The sequence below is a fragment of the Mesoplodon bidens genome (genome assembly GCF_964165515.1).
Source record: "Mesoplodon bidens genome assembly, chromosome: 1".
In the NCBI taxonomy this organism is placed as follows: Eukaryota; Metazoa; Chordata; class Mammalia; order Artiodactyla; family Ziphiidae; genus Mesoplodon; species Mesoplodon bidens.
The window spans coordinates 85,698,403-85,717,060 of record NC_138176.1 but is presented as its reverse complement, the minus strand read 5'-3'; the positions used below and the strand labels follow the sequence as shown (position 1 = coordinate 85,717,060).

At 36.8% G+C, this 18,658-nt stretch overlaps 1 pseudogene across 1 annotated transcript; it reads left to right on the top strand.

Moving 5' to 3' along the window:
- Nucleotides 1-423: 423 nt before the first annotated feature.
- LOC308625989 (protein LTV1 homolog) lies at nucleotides 424-4,877 on the top strand (annotated as a pseudogene). The gene is made up of 2 exons: nucleotides 424-490; nucleotides 4,125-4,877. The product of its transcript is annotated as a protein LTV1 homolog (transcript).
- Nucleotides 4,878-18,658: the final 13,781 nt, after the last annotated feature.

Below are 18,658 nucleotides of genomic sequence, written 5' to 3'. Positions count from 1 at the left end.
TACCGAACTTGATTAAAATCATAAACACATAGATCCAAGAAACTTAACAAACCCCAAGAATAAGAAACATGGAAGAAAAAAGGAAAAAACTACATCAAGTCACATTATAATGAAATTACTTAAAACCAGTGCTAAAGGGAAAATCTTAAAAGCAACCTGAGGACAAAGACAATATACAGAGACACAAAGATAGTGATGACAGATTTCTTGAAGAAAACAATGCAAGCTAGAAGACAAGTGCAGCAACATCTTTAAAGTACTAAAAGAAAAGTATGATAAACTTGAGGTTCTTTACCCAGGAAAAATATCATACAAAGCAACAAAGTAAAATAAAAACTTTTTCAGGAACACAGAAGCTGAAAGTTTTCATCACTAGAAGACTCACACTACAAAAAATGTTAAAATACTTCAAGCAGAAGTAAAATGATACCAGATGGAAACCTGTATCTACACGATGGACTGAAGATCATTGGATCTGGTAATCACGAGGGTAAATATAAAGAAAGTTTCTAACATACAAACAGCACATACAACTCAACAACAAAAAAACAAACAACCCAATTGAAAAATGGGCAGAAGATCTTAATAGACATTTCTCCAAAGAAGACATACAGATGGCCAGTAGGCACATGAAAAGATGCTCACCGTCACTAATTATTAGAGAAATGCAAACAAAACTACAATGAGGTACCATCTCACATTGGTCAGAATGGCCATCATTAAAAAGTCTACAAATAACAAACGCTGGAGAGGGTGTGGAGAAAAGGGAACCCTCCTACATTGTTGGTGGGAATGTAAGTTGGTGCAGCCACTATGGAAAACGGCATGGAGGTTCCTCAGAAAACTAAAAATAGAGTTACCATACGATCCAGCAATCCCACTCCTGGGCATAAACCCGAACAAAACTATAATTCAAAAAGATACACGCACCCCTATGTTCATAGCAGCACTGTTTGCAATAGCCAAAACATGGAAACAACCTAAAGGTCCATCAACAGATGAGTGGATAAAGAAGATGTGGTACATATATACAATGGAATACTACTCAGCCACAAAAAGGAATGAAATAATGCCATTTGCAGCAACATGGATGCAACTAGAGGTTATCATACTAAGTGAAGTAAGCCAGAAAGAGAAAGACAAATAACCATATGATATCACTTATATGTGGAATCTAAAATATGACACAAATGAACCTATCTGCAAAACAGAAACAGACTCACAGACATAGAGATCAGACTTGTGGTTGCCAAGGGGGAAGGGGAGAGGCAGAGGGATGGACTGGGAGTTTGGTATATGTAGATGCAAACAATTACATTTAGAATGGATAAACAACAAGGTCCTACTGTATAGCACAGGGAACTGTATCCAGTCTCCTGGGATAAACCATAATGGAAAAGAATATTAAAAAAGAATGTATACGTGTGTATAACTGAGTCACTGTGCTGCACAGCAGAGATGGGCACAACATGGTAAATCAACTACACTTCAATAAAAAAAGAAAATTTCTAAATTATTATTTTATTATTATTAATCTTTCAAATATAATCAACCATTCAAAGTAAAAATGGTGACAATGTATTAGGTGCTTAATAAGATATCTAGAAGTAAACTGTATGATGACAGTAGCAAAAAGGCAGAGAGTAAAGTAATGGAAGTATACTATATTTATATTCTCATTCTGTATGTAAAATAGATTATCACTTGGAGGTAGACTGTGATCAGTTAAAGATGTATAATACACACTCTAAAACAACCTAGCAAGTAAGATGGCCAAGAGTTACAGCTAATAAGCTAACTATGGAGGTAAAATGGACTCCAAAAAATGTATACTATTAATTCATTATATGACAAAAATAAAAAAGAGGGAAGAGGAATATTGTGTATATTTGATATAACAAATTAATTTTGGAATTTCACAATACTAATTTCTTGCTGTTAATGCACTGACTTATATTTACAAAGATATAATTTTCTCTCTACCTGCTATATTATAATCACTTCAAATGTCACAATCAGGTATTTAAACACGTAAATCAACACATTTTCTTATGGACTATATTATATTTTAAATTATATTTGTTTCCAAGCCTAACCCAAGATTCTTTTTTTGCATCATTCTCAAACATTCTCAAGCAATTCTCAGATTGTTATCTCTATAGAAAATAAAAAAATATAAGACAGATACGTCAATGCCTCATAACAAAAAAGTGGGAGCATATCCTCTAATTTACACCTAGCCTCCACATAATATGGTAGGAACATTCTTCAGTGGCATGAAGAATGCTAACAAATGGTCATTCCCATTTTCTGTTCTATAATTCAAACTGGAGGGGAAAAATCATGAAAGTTAAGTGGAGGAAATTTGATTTGACCTTTGTAACTAAACTTTCTGTTATCCAAATCTGAACGTTTTCACTGACTAGTAGGTTACCTATATAGCAGAAACAATTATCATCAGGGATGAGACTAGATGTGCTACTGGTACTTTCCTCTGATGATTACTCTGTCTTCTGAATCAGTTGCCTTCCAAATTATTATTTAACTAGGCAAAATTAGTAGACTTATTAATGAACAAATAACAACTAGTGGAGGCCTATATTATGAAAAGAATAAGTTTCATTTTGGGGTTAAGTAATTTAGAAACAACACTCAGTGAACACATGGAAGCCAAAAACTAAGAGTTTAATTTAAAAGGACAATCTCTGGAATTCTCTGATTCTAGAAATCAGCTTTCTTTTTAATAAAAGTGATAAATTAAGTGATTATTTTCTTCTCTTGGGAGCCTACATCTGTCTCTATATTGGTTCCAGACTCAGGATGGGGAGAAGGGATCAAGTACTTATTGATCCACTCAGACTCCAACATCTTGGTAAATGGGCAGGCAACCTTGAGAAATAAATAAGAAATGGATGAGGGAGGGGACAAAATAGCATGGGAAATCAGTGTTTTGATCAAGGCTGGGGCTTTACTGTGTTAGGCCATGTGGGTTTTCAAGCCTGAGTGGGGCACAGAGTCAGACAGGTAACTTGAGACTCTTTTGACAGCTTTGGCTGACCTTTAAGGTGTAGCTGAGGCAGGGATTAAGTGTTTTTCAGCATTGTTGGGTGGAATAATATTTGTAGCTTTTATTGTGTCTCTGAGCCAATTCTTCAGACCTGCACTGTGAAGTCCAAGAGTAGATGTATGGCATGGCCTTAAGACGTGGCTACTAGGTAGGCCTTGTCCACTTCCAAGATGTGTCACCTGCTCTGGGACCCTCAGGTCACTGTTCTTGGTGTGAGCCCCACACAGCAACAGAATGGGGGGAAAAGTTCTTTAGAGAGAGGAAAACTGTGTCTTTTCCACATGGTCCATTCGAGTCAGAGTCTTTAGTAGCAGATGAAAATGCACCCCAGAGGGTTCTGTTGCCTACACAAAATAAATGATGAAGAATGTGAGCAAAACAGAGGAAGTTATGAAGAGTTCTTTGACAATGATTATAACTACCTATGGCATTTGAAATAATCATCTGGGCCCTATGTGCTTAAATTCAAAATACCTTCAGCATAACAGGAGAGATGAGAAAGGGGAAACTTTAATAATTCTAGGCCATGGAATTACTTTGCCTTAATCAGAGTTTGCATCAGAACTTAAGGAAGATATTGAATTGGTAAATAAAACAGCTGCTATTTTGGGTCCTCAACTGGATTTGGATCCTGACGTTGTTGCAGCTCTTGGTGATGATTTCAACTTTGTTATCTAGCATCTATGTGAAAATGATTTTATCCTTCAGGCTGATGAGGAACAAGAGAGGAAGAGGGAATAGATGGAAGAAAAGTGATAGGGAGGAATGATGATTATGATTTTTTTTTTTTTTTTTTGCGGTACACGGGCCTCTCACTGCTGTGGCCTCTCCCGTTGCCGAGCACAGGCTCCGGACGCACAGGCTCAGCGGCCATGCCTCACGGGCCCAGCCGCTCTGCGGCATGTGGGATCTTCCCAGACCGGGGCACGAACCCGTGTCCCCTGCATCGGCAGGCGGACTCTCAACCACTGCACCACCACGGAAGCCCGATGACTATGATTTTTAAAGCCCATTCTCAAATGAAGATGATTCGTCTGCCTGTGCAAACCTCATGAAGTCATAGGAAGCCATTTTTTTAGGAAGGAGAAATAAAAAGTCACTTCATAGAGAATTCTGTTACTTCCTCAGTCGCGAGAAGAAATGAGCAGCTGACCCTACGTAAGCAGTTTGAGAAGTTTTATGAGCAATTAAGATGATAACAATATTGGAGCGCCAGATAATGCCAAATTGGAGGGTTCCATTCATGTATCAATAGATAGCAATTGGTTACATGAAGTTTTTAATGACGAATGCAAAGAGAAGGCAGAGAATTGTATGAAGTTGAATACACTTTATAAGACTGAGGATGAAGGTCTGCCAGTTAATGATATTGATGAGTCTGAGGAAGAAGAGATGATTTCTCTAGTTCTAGAAGAAGCAAAAGAGAAGTGGGATTGTGAATTCATTTGTAGCACATGCTCACATTTATTCAACCATCCTTAGCTTATCAAATATTAACCAAAGCCCAAACAAATCCAAGTATTTAATAAAACAGGAATACCTCTCAATGGCTTACCAAAGAAAGGACTCACAGGAAAACAAATAAATAAGTGCAGATGATTAATGGCAGTGATCTACTTAAGGTATCAACTCAACCACATTCTAAAAATGAAAGCAAAAAAAATAAAAGAGCAAGAAAGCAAGTTATAAAAGAAGAGCACAGGGAACAGAGAGCAGAGAAGAAAGCTAACAAATTAGCCTTCAAACTGAAGAAACGAGAGCAGGAAAATGAGTGCTGCATTTGAAGAATGTTGAGGGTCCAAAGTTATAAAAATGGGACATTTAAGAAAAGGCACATCCCCCATTAAGGACTCCTCATTATGTTCAATCATGAATACAATCTTCAAATGACAAAACTCTGCAATTTTTATTGATAGGTACTGAAAAAACAAGTGTAGTATTTGAACTAATTTTATAGCTCAATTATAAAATAATTGTAGAACAAGTTTTCCCTGCTGACCATCATGTACATCCTGTCATAGTTTTATTTTAATTGTAATGTCTATTTATGTTGTTTTGAAGTTTTAATTAAATTTAATGTTATGCTATAAACTTTACATTATCGCTAAAATAAATAATTTCATGAATGTGAAATGTTTGGATAAATTATTAGAAAATATCTTCATGACTTAAATCCAAAGGCAACAAAGTTCCATAAGGGCCATAATACTAATGGGTGGAGTCATAGTTTTAAATTACTAGTGCAGGCCCTCGATGGGCAGGTATAATTCAGCTGCCCTGATAATTTTCCTTCTTATTCTGCTTTAAACTATACTCAGGGCCAAGGAGAAATCTGCGAAAGGGTTCACTTCAGGAGTCATGCAGCTTTGCCTATGGCCTCAAAACTTACCCTCTCACCACTATAACACAAACTGTCTTTAATGCACAGATTCTGATGGTAGTTTTAGATATGAGAACCGAACTATTATTTCACCAAGGGAAGAGTGATAGATTTTATCAATGAACAACTAAAAATGGAGGAAGCTGTTATATAAAAATACTATTTCACTTTCTTTTCTTAAGGTAAAGAAACAATCCTGAAAATAAGGCAACAAAGCCTAAGAAAGTGATTTAACAGGGATGTTTCTGGAACATTCTAAATCTAGAAATCAGATATGCTTTAGAAATTAGGAAGAAATAGGGGACTTCCTTGGTGGTCCAGTGGTTGGGAATCCACCTTCCAATTCAGGGGACATGGGTTCGATCCCTGATGGGGAAATGGGATCCCACATGCTGTGGGGCAACTAAGCCCGTGCACCACGGCTACTGAGCATGCAAGCCACAACTAGAGAGCCTGTGCTGCAACTGCAGAGCCCATGCACTCTAGAGCCTGCATGCCACAACTAGAGAGAGAAGCCTGTGCACTGCAACGAAGAGCCTGCATGCCGCAACTGGGACCCAACACAGCCAAAAATTAAATAAATAAATAAATATTTTTTAAAAAATTAGGAAGAAATGGGAGTGGTTTGAAAAAGATGCCTGAGTCTTATTCATAGAATTGGAAAATTTTCAGAATAGTAACAAACAAAGAAAAACAGTATCATTAAAATAGAACTAGAAGAAAGTCTGAGATCTTAAAGAGGCAGGTGAGACACAGTGAAAAGGGACATGAAATGACTTCTCTTCAGAGGCCAGGCTAGAAAGACATAAAAAAAAGTATGCCCTAAAGGCAGTTTTTGAAAACCCCCAAAGCAGCTCCAGATTACAAACTAGCTCTGCTAGCCAGCTTCAAAGATGCCCTCACTGTTCCCAGCCTCATAATATTCATGCCCCTATATAGTTTCCTCCTACTTTGTATCTGGGTTCGTTGGTGTGACCAATGGAATAAGGCAGAAGTGGTACGTTACTTTCGAGGGTAAGTCATAATAAGATATTGTAACTTTCTTCTTGCTCTCTCTCTTAAATCACGTTCCCTGCTGAAACCAGCTGCCATGTCGCGTGAACACTCAGGATGCCCTTTTAGGCCAATATGCAAGGAACCGAAACCTTCTGCCAAAGTCAGTGAGGAACCAAGGGATCCTGCCAAGAACCATGTGAGTGAGCCATCTTGGAAGTGGATCTTCAAGCCCCAGGAAAATGGTCAGATGATTGCAGACACACACACAGAAAAAGACTAAAGAAAATGTTCATCTGTGGAGTGTTGTAATCATGAATGGTTTTTGTTTTCTCTGTAATGTTTATATATTCAAAGTTTTCTAAAACTAGCATTGTTTTAAAATTTAAGATTAGAAAAGGCAATGATATAAGTAATAGGTATGGAGGGGCATGCATGGCCAAGAGCGTGGCTTGAACAAAGGCACAGAACCAGAAAAGGATGAGATTACAGCTGAGTGAGACTGGCGACCCCTGAGAAGAGACTGAAACTAGGACTCGATGCAACTGATCCAGTACAGAAGTGGAGAGGTGAGACCAAGAAGGGAAGGAAAGCAATACTAATGTGTTCAACAGTAAGATACCAGTGTGGGCAAGTGGAACTCAAGTCCATTGGAGACTTCTGGGGGATCCACCCAAAAGAGAAAACAGCTGGGGAATTTAATCACCAACCCTCTTTGTCATTGGTTGATGGCTTTACAGCGATGTACAGCTCTTGCAAACTACCTTATACCTAGAGTAAAGGCAATCCTGCAGCCAAGGTGCTCACGGTAAGAAGTGTACAGGAACGCAGAGGATTGGGGAACGATGGTCACACACACAGCGAAGAGTCTGCTAATCTGCCACATGAGCAAAGGATATATGTGGGAGACACTGGCCAATGACACTGGGAGGATAGACTGGGATTGGCTTGTGGCTTTCAATTCCTAAATAAAGAGTTTGGACTTTATTTTACGAGCACTTAAAGAACTAAAGAGTTGACTTAAAATAATTTTTATTATGCAAAATTTCAAACATATATAAGATGATAAAGAACAGTATAGTGAACCTCCATGTGCCCATCAACTAGTCTGAGTAAGCATCAACTCTGGCCTATCTATCTACACTCCCATCCATGTTTTCTCACTCCATATGAGTTGAATCAAATCCAGGGATCATATCAATTATTCATAAATATTTCAGTATGTATGCATAAAAGATAAGGGCCTCTTTTCCTTTCTAATACAACCTCAAACCCACTATCAGATCTAAAAATAATAATTCCTTGGGACTTCCCTGGTGGCGGAGTGGTTAAGAATCCGTCTGCCACTGCAGGGCACATGGGTTTGAGCCCTGGTCCGGGAAGATCCCACATGCCGCAGAGCAACTAAGCCCGTGCATCACAACTACTGAGCCTGTGCTCCAGAGCCCACAAGCCACAATTACTGAGTCCACATGCCACAACTACTGAAGCCCATGCACCTAGAGTCCAGGCTCCACAAGAGAAGCCACTGCAATGAGAAGCCCGTGCACTGCAACGAAGAGTAGCCCCAGCTTGCCGCAACTAGAGAAAGACAGTGTACAGCAATGAACACCCAACACAGCCAAAAATAAATAAATCAATAAATAAATCAATAAATAGATTTATTTTAAAATTCCTTAATACCATCAAATGCCCAGGCAATGTTCAAATTATTAATTGAATGAAAGTTTTTAAGAGAAAAATTCTGTGGGAAAAGTTACTCTCATACCAGTATACAAGATGTATTAAAACCAAAAGAATCAGCACAGAGAAGGGGGAGTATAAATGCTATCACAACAGGACAGACATGAGAAAGCCAAGGTGTGAGCTAATGTGATGGTAACTGGGATGAAAACATGGACCCTGAGTGAGATAGAGACCGGACAGGACTCAGTGAAAGCAAAGATAAAGGCGGCACAAACGTAACTGCCAGGATGCAGAGAAGCACAGGGACAATTGACGTAGGATGAAAGATGATGAATTTAGTCAGAGATCTATTGGCTTTAAAGATGAATATCTGGTTGGAAATGTAGAGAGACTACCTGGAAGATGAAAAACCATGGTTTGAGGGAGAGATTGGGATAAGGGATTTAGATTTGAGAATCTCAAAGGTTATGGGTAACTGAGAGAAAGTGTATAAAAGAGAAAAATAGTAAAGGGCAAGATAGAACTTCATGCTTGCCTTAAAGAACTAGAAATTAAAACAAAAGCCATGAAGGAAGACAAAAATGGAAGAATCAAGGAGGTGAGAAAGAAACGAGAACTCAGATTTATCACAAAAGCCAATTTCAAGAAGGATGAAGAATCCCAAAATATAAAAGGTACAGGAAAATACTCTGGGGACTCCAAAGTGCATTAAATGCTCAGAAGTATTCTATCATATATTCTGCAACTCTTATTAAAGAGTTCCCATCGCGTGCCAAAGACCATGCTGGAGGTCCTGGGGATGAGATGGAAAATCTGGCTCAGACCTTTCCTTCTTGGAGCTAACAGTATAGTGAGAGAAGCAGTTATTAATCAACTGATTGTGCAAAGAAGTAATTAGCAACTGCAATGAGTGCAATATGGGGAAATCCAAGATTGTAGAAATGAGAGTGCACATTAGGAGAATCTGATCTATTCTGGGAGAGTAGGGAGGATAAAGGATGGTTTCCTTGGAATCTTGAATATATTTGATAGCCACATCCGCAGGAATTCTCTAGCATTGCTATTGGACTTGTTCGTAAAGAGTGACATCATTTAGAGGTCATGTCAAGAAGGTGTAGAAGTTGTCCTGAATTTGCTCCCACTGGCCAAAGATATGACAATTTTGAGCATCAATAAGCATGATAATTGTGAAGTATTGAAACATATCCAATAATTTGAATCCAGAATATTATGTTACTCAGAAATGTATATTAATAACACAAAGGTCACCTTTGAATGATTCTGGAAAGCAACTCCATATTCTGAATATTGGCAAGCGAAGAGAAATAAACTTTTAATCTCTCTACCAGGGACAAGCTCTGCCTCAGAGTAGCAAATAAACTTTAAGGGAAAATTGTTCTGTGTAGTATTACAGCTAAATGTGAAGAAGGGCTGATAGAATCTGAACATTTTGCAATCCATGTCAAAATAATGGAACTCGGTAGATAAATTTGTCATTCATTATGGAACAGGAAAAATAGTGATTATCATTTATATGTTTCCTGCTGGAACAGTATACCACCTATGAAGTATTCTTGGAAAAAACAAAGTAAACAAGCAAACAAAACAGAATCACACCAAGATTCTAGAATTAACATTCAGTTGAAAGAAAATACAGGTGACAGCAATATGTTCAAAGACACTGCATGGAGATATTCGGCAAAATCATAAAACAAGATGAATGGCCCCATTTCTTAAAAAAAAATGGTTAAGTAATCAATATACAGGCAGGGACAATTATAAATTAAGGGACTTTCAAGAGAAATATAAATGACAACTTACTGGCTTTCTTGTTGTGCTTCCTGATTGAAACAAATTGTAAAAGCAATTATAAGGCATAAGAAATCTGAGGAAATGCAAACACTGACAGTTTATTTAATATTAGAATTATTAATTTTTAGGTGTTACAGTAGTTTGGGGAATGTGCATAGTTTAATAAAGAACTTCTGTCTTAGAAATAAAGTAGTAACTGACGTTAAAAAAAAAAAAAAAAAAAGCCCAGAGATAAACCCGTGCACATATGGCCACCTTAGTTTTGATAAAGGAGGCAAGAATATACAATGGAGAAATGACAGCCTCTTCAATAAGTGGTGCTGGGAAAACTGGACGGCTACACGTAAAAGAAAGAAATTAGAACACTCCCTAACACCATACACAAAAATAAACTCAAGGGGCTTCCCTGGTGGCACAGTGCTTGAGAGTCCGCCTGTCGATGCAGGGGACACGGGTTCGTGTCCTGGTCCGGGAGGATCCCACATGCCGTGGAGCAGCTAAGCCAGTGAGCCATGGCCGCTGAGCCTGCGCATCCGGAGCCTGTGCTCCGCAACGGGAGAGGCCACAACGGTGAGAAGCCCGCGTACCACACACACACAAAAAAAAAACCTCAAAATGGATAAAGACCTAAATGTAAGGCCAGACACTACGAAACTCTAAGAGGAAAACATAGGCATAACACTCTATGACATAAACCACAGCAAAATGCTTTTTGACCCATCTCCAAGAGAAACAGAAATAAAAACAAAAATAAACAAATGGGACCTAATGAAACTTAAAAGCTTTTGCACAGCAAAGGAAACCATAAACAAGACCAAAAGACAACCCTCAGAATGGGAGAGAATATTTGCAAATGAAGCAACTGACTAAGGATTAATCTCCAAAATTTACAAGCAGCTCATGTAGCTCAATATCAAAAAAACAAACAACCCAATCCAAACATGGGCAGAAGACCTAAGAAGACATTTCTCCAAAGAAGATATACAGATTGCTAACAAACACATGAAAGATTGCTCAACATCACTAATCATTAGAGAAATGCAAATCAAAACTACAGTGAGGTATCACCTCACACCAGTCAGAATGGCCATCATCAAAAAATCTAGAAACAATAAATGCTGAAGAGGGTGTGGAGAAAAGGGAACCCTCTTGCACTGCTTGTGGGAATGCAAATTGATACAGCCACTATGGAGAACAGTATGGAGGTTCCTTAAAAAACTAAAAATAAAACTAAGATACGACCCAGCAATCCCACTACTGGGCATATACCCTGAGAAAACCATAATTCAAAAAGAGTCATGTACCAGAACGTTCATTGGAGTTCTATTTACAATAGCCAGGTCATGGAAGCAACCTAAGTGTCCATCGACAGATGAATGGATAAAGAAGATGTGGCACATATATACAATGGAATATTACTCAGCCATAAAAGGAAACGAAATTGTGTTATTTTTAGTGAGGTGGATGGACCTAGAGTCTGTCATACAAAGTGAAGTAAGTCAGAAGGAGAAAACAAATACCATATGCTAACACATATATATGGAATATTAAAAAAAATGGTTATGAAGAACCTAGGGGCAGGATGGGAATAAAGACGCAGACCTACTAGAGAATGGACTTGAGGACACGGATAGGGGGAAGGGTAAGCTGGGACAAAGTGAGAGAGTGGCATGGACATATGTACACTACCAAATGTAAAATCGATAGCTAGCGGGAAGCAGTCGCATAGCACAGGGAGATCAGCTCGGTGCTTTGTGACCACCTAGAGGGGTGGGATAGGGAGGGTGGGAGGGAGGGAGACGCAAGAGGGAAGAGATATGGGGTATATGTATATGTATAGCTGATTCACTTTGTTATAAAGCAGAAACTAACACACCACTGTAAAGCAATTTTACTCTAATAAAGATGTAAAAAAAATTTTTTTTAAAGAGTGACATTATTGTTTTTGCCATTAAAAAAAGAACATGAAAACATGTCATCCACATTTCCTAGTGAAGTCAACTAGACCTCATTTTGAAGGAAGGAGGACTTTAAGAAGTTTTTATAATAGGTTCCTTGTTGAGACATTTTGTACAAATGTTTACAAAGAAAAGAGACATCATCAAAAGCAATGTGTAGGAACATTCTAAATTACTTTTAATAAGATCTGACATATGAGTGTCATAATGCAAAATGTGTATTTTGTCTTCAATTAAAAAAATATTTGTCACAATTGAAACAAATATTTTCTTTTGGAAATCAATATTTTGGTTCTCAGGGCTCAAGCAAAGGTTTTGTTTGGAAATACTTTTGTTCATACTTACAGTGAGAACAGAGCTCTGCAACAGTAGAATACCATGCCAGCAGCCACTGATCAGGCCTTTACTGTATTCCTACACTGCTCACATCTGATGAATTCATATATGTAAAGTTACCTCCAAAGAGATGAAAAGCAAAGGCTTTAAGACCTCATCTATGCAACAAATAGTAAACTTTAAAGTTGATGTATCTAAGAATTAAGAAATCAAGCTCAGAGATTTGCGTAGTGCTCATATGTTTTAGAAAACACTTGGATGCAAAGTAATCATTAAAATATCCTTGGAATTCTCTTGGGATTGTTTTATTATTATTGGAATATTATATTTCATTATTTTTAAAATCAAAAGTCAGACTTCTTTCAGAAACCTTCCTTGAGAAATAGGCCAAGCTCAAAAGTATTAAAAGTTTATTGATATGGTTTCAGATTTCACATTGCAACTAGTCTCTAACAAACTATTACTTGTTGACATTTGGTGTAATATTAAAGAAGAATATCCACAATTAGCTGAAAAAGTTATTAAAATTATTCTGTCTTTCCAACTACATATTTACATGAAGCCAAGTTTTCTTCATATACTTCAACCTAAATACCATATTACAACAAATTGAATGCAGAAGCAGATAAAAGAATCCATCTGTCTTCTATTAAGGCATATATTAAAGACATTTACAAAAATGTAAAACAGTGCCACTCTTTTCACTACTTCTTGTTGTTATTCTGAAAAATCTACATTATATATTTTAACACATAATTGGCATTCATTATTATTTTAAGTGAATAAATAAATAAATATTTCAAAGATTTCTCAGATTTAATATCTAATGTGATAAATACTCATAGATATAAGCTAGATAAACAAAAGCTCTCTGGGGGCCTTCAATAATTTTTCATAGTGTAAAAGGGTTGAGAAATCCTGGATAGATACAATTTCTGTTTATCATGTTTACTGTTTGTTATTTGGGGTCATTCCTGGGATGCTTTAATGTACTCCTTAAAGTTTACAGTCATTAAAGATACCTTCCACTGAGTGGTTTATTTCAACAGTATGGACAAATCAGCAGTGCCAAGGAAAGAACAGGGTATTTGCCCCTACAGGTTTTACATAATTTCAAGAGAAAAGAAAAAGTTACTGTCAAACTATATTATAAAATTATTATCAAGGGACTTCCCTAGCAGTCCAGTGGTTAGGACTTCGCCTTCCAATGCAGGGGGTGAGGGTTTGATCCCTGGCTGGGGAGCAAAGATCTCACATGCCTCACAGCCAAAAAACCAAAACATAAAACAGAAGCAATATTGTAACAAATTCAATAAAGACTTTTAAAGTGGTCCACATCAAAAAAAATCTTAAAAAAAAATTATTGTCAAATTACATATCACCTATGCTGGAATTGTATGTTTTTTTGAAACTGAAAATATTTATGTTTTTCCTAACTATAAAAGAATCATAAAGCCTATACTATACAGTAAAGATTTAATAAGTCACCCCAAATCCACCCATCACCCAAAGATATACATTTCACTATATTTTCTTTCAGACTTTTTTTTCATACTATAGTGAATGTGTGTGCCTGTCAAGGAAGAAATAATCCATATATAAATTTAGCTACAAGAGTTCCATGAAAATGAAGAATTTCAGCTTGGAAATCTCTAGATTCTGAAAATCATTGGGATCTGAGTAAGAAAGCTATTGTATAAACCTAAGTGTTAACTTCATTAAATTAAATGTATACTGTCTGATATGCTATAATAATTAAATTAAGTTTAAAATCTAAAATGTAGCTGAGTAACAGATCTGGACATTAAACTGTCTTCCAGCTAAAAATTTTAATATACAGAAGCTATTCTACTAATCATATTGAAATGCTGTTACACATTAGAATAAGCATGAGTGAACATCATAGTTCTATTTTGGTATCTGGTATTATTAAGAGTGCCTGTATTCTGGACTTCCCTGGTGGCGCAACGGTTAAGAATCCACCTGCCGGGCTTCCCTGGTGGTGCAGTGGTTGAGAGTCCGCCTGCCGATGCAGGGGACACGGGTTTGTGCCCCGGTCTGGGAAGATCCCACATGCCGCGGAGCGGCTGGGCCCGTGAGCCATGGCCGCTGAGCCTGCATGTCCGGAGCCTGTGCTCCGCAACAGGAGAGGCCACAATAGTGAGAGGTCCGCGTACCGCAAAAAAAAAAAAAAAAGAAAAAGAAAGAATCCACCTGCCAATGCACGGAACACGGGTTCGATTCCTGGTCCGGGAAGGTCCCACATGACGTGGAGCAGCTAAGCCCATGCACCACAATTACTGAGCCTGTGTGCCACAACTACTGAAGCCTGTGCACCTAGAGCCTGTGCTCCGCAACAAGAGAAAGCCACCGCAATGAGAAGCCCGCGCAACGCAATGAAGAGTAACCCCGGCTCACAGCAACTAGAGAAAAGCCTGCGCGCAGCAACGAAGACCCAATGCAGCCAAAAAATTAATTAATTAATTTATTTAAATGTTGGTTTTTTTTTTTTAAAAAAGACCTGTATTTAAGAAATCTTGTTTCATTGCATCTCTAGCTTATCTACCAATTTAGCCTTAAAACCTTACTAAAAAAAGTAATATAATCCTATACATTTACCAACAGTTGTGTGAAAGGTAAGAAGTAATTAGCAATAAATGTTTCTTAAAGACCATCTGCTTTCAATTTTTCCTAAGATGTTTTTATCAACCTTCACTATAAAAAATATTAACTTTCCACAAATTAGGCATGTTTGAAACAATTTTTAAGAGGGGAGAAAAACTGGTAGAACTGACCATTATACAATAAAGTTGAATGGTAACAGACAAAATATGTTGGAGAATGCTTTTTTTCTTAACTACCTCGCAAATGTTTCAATGCCATGCTTTTAATTATGTAATCTGCTCTCCTAAAAAAGGCAATAGGTAATTTGGGGCCTCCTGAATTATTTTTGTATCACTTTCAGGCATCACTGATAAGTTCCAGCAATCACATATTGAACAATGATTATCTAAAATAATTTATTGAAGGCTTAGAATTTTTTTTGTTTTACCATATTGAAAAGTATCTCACTACATTTCACTATCTTAGATTAAATGGAGTTGTGAGCAAAACTAAGTCAATTTATAGTTTTAACTTAATACACATTGCTTATAAACTTTAATTTTTAATTATTTCTTCTTGATTTCACAGTTGCCTCACACTGCCCATTTGCATAGAGCATGGATATGAACTGAAAAGGCACCAGACATGAAAAAAGGCATTCACAAACTAATATAAATGCAGTCCAAATAACAAATATGAAAATCATGTTAACTTATTATATTTTCAGTCTAAAAAATATTAATCTAATAATTAAGTTATTGTCATTGATGAGCATACTTAATAAACATGAAAAGCACCTACTAAAAACATATACACTAGTTTTAGATGTTATCAAAATCACAGTGTAATTCAAATGGGTATTAAAATTTTGGACTTAAAATAGCTCCATTTATATGCATGTAGATGTTCTCACAGGCTGTAGAAAGTCCTCACCATGTTCATTTTAAGATGGATATATACAGCATTTACTTCAGTTCACAAAGTGTGGGCATAAAACAATCTACAGAAGCTTTTTACAGGGTTTAAAAGAGATCTAATCACCCATGCCAACTGCACTCCTCTCTCAACACAAAACTGCTTTTGAAATCAAGCATTCATTTGCTAAAACAAGGCATCTGCTGTTAAAGAGATTGATTATCCTGGGGCCTGACCTAATTGGGAGATTAGATATGGTTCCCTACTCTGGATGGCATGGTTTAATAGAGAGAGAGAAAAAAAAAAGAACAAACTTCTTTTGAACTCCAGTGCACTTTTACTTAATTCTAATTTTCTTTAAATAGAAAACAAACAGTATTGCAAAGCAGTATTCACCAGTATTGTCAGGTTGGTGAAATTGGTGTATTATGAACTATGAATTCACTGAGTTTATCAGGTCATTTCGTTAGTAACAGGTACATATCCACTTTCATCACATAATCCAAACACTATAAAAAAAATGACTTTCTGTCATATCCCACTGAGTTAAGATCACTATATAGTGGATACACACACACACACACACACACACACAAATCTGGCCTTTTACTGATGGTATCATTTCAGTTTTTTCTATAGCCTGTTAGGTATCAGTTTTTCCCCCAAACACAGACATCACCTCATTGCTGTGGCTAATTGCATTTTTCTTCCTAGCCTTTGACAACGAGACCTTTGTTAATGCTATTCACCAATATATCAGACTCGGGTCATCCATCCAAAACATGACAAAAGACCCAGATGCTCATGTAAATTGCACTCCCCAAAAGTACTGCCCTCTTCCTCCATGCAGATGCAGATCCATGACCCCCTCCCTTCCATTTTTGTTCACTCTCTTTGTTTTCACTTAATCTGTCATGGTTGGAAAAAGTATTTATTCATAGACTTTGCGAAACAGTATGCTTTGTTTACTCAATAAATCAAATAATCAGATAATTATGAAATTAGATACAATTTTCTATACAAAATTTAACAATTGCTTATTCCAGTTGAACTTCGAAATCAGATCCATTTTCCAGAATAAAGACTTCTTTCTACTCATTTTTTACTCCTTCTTGAACTCTCAAGATAAAACCAAGTTTGTCCTCTTTTACTGAAGGAAAAAGGTTTCAAGCAGAAGAGCAGGACTGAATCATTCATAAATTACCTCAGAATTAAAAAGTTAATTTAACTACTTGATGCTTTCTTATTGCTTTCAGTAAAATTGCATTAAGTATTAATTACTCAGAATTTCTACTTTCTAAAGTCTCAAGTAACTTAAAAATAATTTCAAGAGACTTAGAAACTATCAATACTATAATGATGCTTTTAAAGGGAGATTATTATGGATTCAAATGACATCAGGATCATACTATGTGTGTAGATATATCTATATTACAGGATCAAGACTTCTTTCTATTCATTTTCACCCTTTAGATATTTTCATCTCATATATTTTAATATCCACTATGTTTTAGATACTAAGTCACAGTAAGAGAAGGCAGAAATGGATAATTTTTTAAATGAAAAACAATTTATCCAATAGCAATCAACAGCAATATTTTGGTATTTTAAAGAGAGTAAAAAAATCAAATTAAGGTATATGAATTTCTGATCTCAATTTTAAAGGTTTTCAAATTTAATTAAAATTGACTGAAAACTTAGTAAAATGGTAAGAAACTTCTAGGATTCCTGGAGCTACTATGCAGTCACAAATACAACCACACTAAATTTACTACGCTCATCTGTTGGTCATCATACCAAAAAGAAAGGCAGAAATACTTTATTGAACTTATTTAATAAAATGATATCAAACACTAGTAGCCATAGAAAGCTTAGCAAATATTATGGAATATATACGTAACGTTAGGAATTGAGTGACGCAGGCCATCAGTTTATTGGCATTCTCTATGATGAGGCTGAAACGTGCAGGCCTCTCTCTCTGAATCAAGTCAAGACAGAGAGCAGGACAGCTTATACAAAAAGAGCAATGGAAGACAGGGCACACAAAGCCAAGAGGAAGGATAGGAGATTTTTTAAATGACTGAAAATTTGGAGGAGTTAAAGAACCAGAAATCAAAGACACCAAAGATGTCTTTGGAAAGGAAAAAAAGGAGGGAAACTGATGAATCTATGATAATGAGGCAAAACCTGGGATTCTCCTGGTAATTATAGCACTCACCAGACTTTAAACAGTGAAGAAATACTCAAGAGCTTCTTGCCTTGACTGTTACTATAACTCTGCAATCTGTACTTTTATCAGCTACACTAATGTTACTAAAACATCACTCTATGTTGTTCCCAAGTCCAGAAACCTTCAATGGCTCTCTAATGTCCCGGAACAGTACAAATTTTCCAGCCTGCCACACAAGACTCTCTAGAAAAAAGACCCAGATGTGATCTAATTACATGAGGACTGTGTCCCGGGTAAAGTGAGCTAGTTTGGTGCTTAAACTTTGGGTCTATCGATTTTAAGTTCTGTGCCTGTAATGTCCTACTTATATGTCTACATCTACTTTTTCTTTATGACTCAAATTGGAGTTAATATTCTTCATTAAGAACCTAACCACCACCCATATCTGCCAGCCAGTTCTAGGCACTCTTTAAGTTCTTTGTCCTCCAAGAAACATTCCATAGTTATCTTTGAATTCATTGTGCATTTGCTGCATACATTCACTTGATTCCCATCTGATACCTCCTATTTGCAGCTATTTTTGTGTATCGGCTCCCCAATTAGATTTGCCTGGCAAAGAAAGGATGTTTTCTTTTCCCTCTTGCAGTCACACAGTACCACATCATGAGATAAACAGTACTCAATAAATATCTATCGAGAAAAAATATCTACTGAGAAAAAAATGCTCTGTATTGTTA